The sequence below is a fragment of the Salvia miltiorrhiza genome, chromosome 5 (genome assembly GCF_028751815.1).
Source record: "Salvia miltiorrhiza cultivar Shanhuang (shh) chromosome 5, IMPLAD_Smil_shh, whole genome shotgun sequence".
Taxonomy (NCBI): domain Eukaryota; kingdom Viridiplantae; phylum Streptophyta; class Magnoliopsida; order Lamiales; family Lamiaceae; genus Salvia; species Salvia miltiorrhiza.
In genome coordinates this window covers 41,643,920-41,647,137 of record NC_080391.1, presented here as the reverse complement: position 1 = coordinate 41,647,137, position 3,218 = coordinate 41,643,920, and the positions used below count along the sequence as shown (strand labels likewise).

General features: G+C 34.4%; 1 long non-coding RNA gene across 1 annotated transcript; it reads right to left on the bottom strand.

Moving 5' to 3' along the window:
- Positions 1-368: 368 nt before the first annotated feature.
- Positions 369-2,058, bottom strand: LOC131024479 (uncharacterized). Its single transcript, XR_009101871.1, has 4 exons — positions 1,658-2,058; positions 1,384-1,434; positions 1,148-1,192; positions 369-609 (listed from the first exon to the last, which is right to left on the bottom strand). It is a non-coding gene; the product is annotated as an uncharacterized LOC131024479 (long non-coding RNA).
- Positions 2,059-3,218: the final 1,160 nt, after the last annotated feature.

The window sequence follows — 3,218 nt, the reverse complement described above, 5'->3', positions numbered from 1 at the left end:
GAGTTCATACATAACGGAGATTTAAGCGTTATCTATTCTATTATACATAACGGTTTTTCATAAATATATAACGCTCAAAATCCATTATCTAAATAATTATACATAACGGTTCCAATCCGTCAAGAAAGTTAAACTTCACCGTTATGTATACACATATACATAACGATTGTTTATATATAAATAACGTTTTATATCCGTTATCTATAGTATTATACATAACGGTTTTAACCGTTATCTTTGTCATAATACATAACAGTTCTTTACCGTTATGTATGCCAACTATAGCTTTTAGCATATTTTTAATACTTTTTCTCAATTTTTCTGTTATTTATTTAAAAAAATGAATAAATAAACTTAAAACAACAAAATGATAAAACCATCAATAACATATATTATATATATCACAAAACATTCATACATAATGTTTTGAGCCCAACTCAAAAAAAAAAAAAAACTAGGGCTTCCGTTGCCTTCTAAAACCAGCACCTCTCTATAAGCTCTATAATCTTGTATCTTATCCTTCAACTATATAACTGTTAAGCTGCTCGCGACCGCAGAGTGAAGAATACCTCCTGAAGCTGAGTCCAGTTGGGGTTGAGAAATATACAGCTGCACAGAAATAAACAAACAAATGAGACATGATAAAATTAAGCAATTCTTGCAACTGCTATAAAAACACATTTCTAAAAAACTTACATCTCCATAGAAACATCAATGGTGGAAAATAAACATCTAAATTCATTAAGTAATCACAACCATTACAAAAGAATAATGAGAGAACTGATTATAAGATGAATTCTGCAGTATATGTTTTTTTTTTTTTTTTTTGATCGGGCAAAGTCATGTTAGATGTTAGTAATTAGTTCCCCATCCACTCCAAGAACCACCTTATCCCTCCCATTCACCAAAATCCACCTTATATCTCCTAATCACCAAATTCGCTCCCAAGAGGGATTGAACCCGGGTCACTTCACTCCCAAGAGTAATTCTGCAGTAATTCTGTGATACCAATATTTATAATCACGTCAAATGCAGAATTCTTCTAGCTCACACCAAATTCGCTCCCAAGAGTAATTCTGCAGTATATGTGATACCAATATTTATAATCACGTCAAATGCAGAATTCTTCTAGCTCAAGTTTAATCACCTGCAAAGTGTCAGCCGCCTTGTTTAGATCAAGTTCACCATATGACTGAAAATCAAAAATCCAAGAGTCATAACCAACAGTGATGTTAGAAAAAGGGGAAATTACCTAGCACTAGAAGGAAAAACTAATGATGTTAGAAAAAAATATCTAAAGTATTTAATTAAAGAATTAAGTACTTGGTTTCTACATTTTTTTTTGTTAGTTCAGGCTGTCAAAGAGAGCAACAGTACACTCACCAGAGCCATGGCTTCACAGGTCCAATCACTCACTTTCTCAATTCAAAGAATCTAAATAAAAAATAAAAATCAAAAGCAATCACAGAAACTAAACCACTATAAATCAAAAAAAATATAGCTCGAGTTACACATTTCATGGGAGTAACTTTGAAATAAACATATATTGGAAAGAAAATCGATAAGAACAAAGACAATGATCGTCTTCGTGCTATGTAAAAATTACTCGTGTGTATAAAGTAAGCATGATTTGCAGTATGTAAGAAGCAGAACTTACTGGGCACATTCAGCTAGTTTGCCTAGATTTTGATTATCCACTCTTCAAGCAAAGATGCAATAAATTTGGATCTACTCTTCAAGCAAAGATGCAATAAATCTTTCGCCATATTTTGCTGCAATGGACAGCGGGCTTAACCCAACAAAATAGTTCTTTGAGTAAGCATTAACCTGAAAAGAGAAATGACTGCACTTATGAAAAGCAATTCAATCAATCCCAATACTGAATATAATTGAAGGGAAGATTTATACCAAAAGCAGATACTAATGAAATGAAAAGGCTGCAAAATCAAGAAAAATTGAAATAAACTACAACTAAAGAGGTGAAACGAAACTTCCTGGAATGAATCTTTCATTAACTAAAGAAGCAAACTTCCTGGAATAAAATACCTTAAGCAACAAATCCACGCATTCAAATGAGTAAGAGCCTTGAAATTCACTTAGCAAACTTCCTGGAATTGAAATTCACTTAATTTAGCTCTATCTTTAGCAATATATGCAACAATGGTATGAAAGTAAACAATTCTCAACTTTAAAATGCAAAGGCTCTTAGGAAATTTTCACTCCCAACTGGATACTTGAACCGATTCCACAACCAATAACTAAAATTTAAAGAATAAAAAGTATATAGCCACACACATTGAAGCTCCAAACATCTCCACGCCAACCACTTTCTACAAATGACTGCAGTGTGATGAATATCTTACCATCTTTATGTAAACAACTCAAATTATGTCAAATAATGAGCTCCATAGCCTAAACATAGCTTATTTAAGTCCAAACATTACATGTCCTTTTGCAATACTCTGTTTTTTAACAAGAGAACTTTATTAAAAGAACTAAACATCCCTTACAAAATATCAAGTATAGAGCAGACAATAATCAAAACACTGATTTCTACCACTGAATACCAAAATATTTGAGCTAATGATTTTCCATAAACATGTTTATTCCTGAGGTCATGGAGCAAGAATCAGTATTAACTGAGAAAGAAGCCTGAAAATACACACCTGGAGTTTTTCCAAGGTTGTTTTAGCAGCAGATGCCTCCGGTGATTGCACGGAGTCTTGCTCAACCTGCATAGCAAACCACGAATTATATGAATCACTAATTTAGGTGCTCGAGAATTATATGAATCACTAATTACCTAATTGTTTGCTCAACCTGCATAGCAAACATACACAAATTCCCCCAAAACAACAAACCACAAAGATACGCACAACGCAGCATCACAATAAGAAAGCAAGCAATCGAAGACCAACTAATAACCCACAATCAAAATTAACCCCAAGTAAGCATCACAATGCCTCAGATTCCAAATAACCAAAAATCAAAGAGTGATAGAACAAAATCACCTCGTTAGAGAAGAGTCAGAGCTGCAGAACACCAGATTCCAAGCATCTGGAGCATGAATCGATCGGAGATGCGACAAGGATAGAGAAAATGAGAACAGGGAGGAAAGCAGGCAGTGCGAGGGGGACCAGGCGGTGTGGCTAGGGTTACCAGACAATAGGGGCGGCGAGATGGGGGATGCGGCGCAGATCGTGAAGCCTAGGGTAACG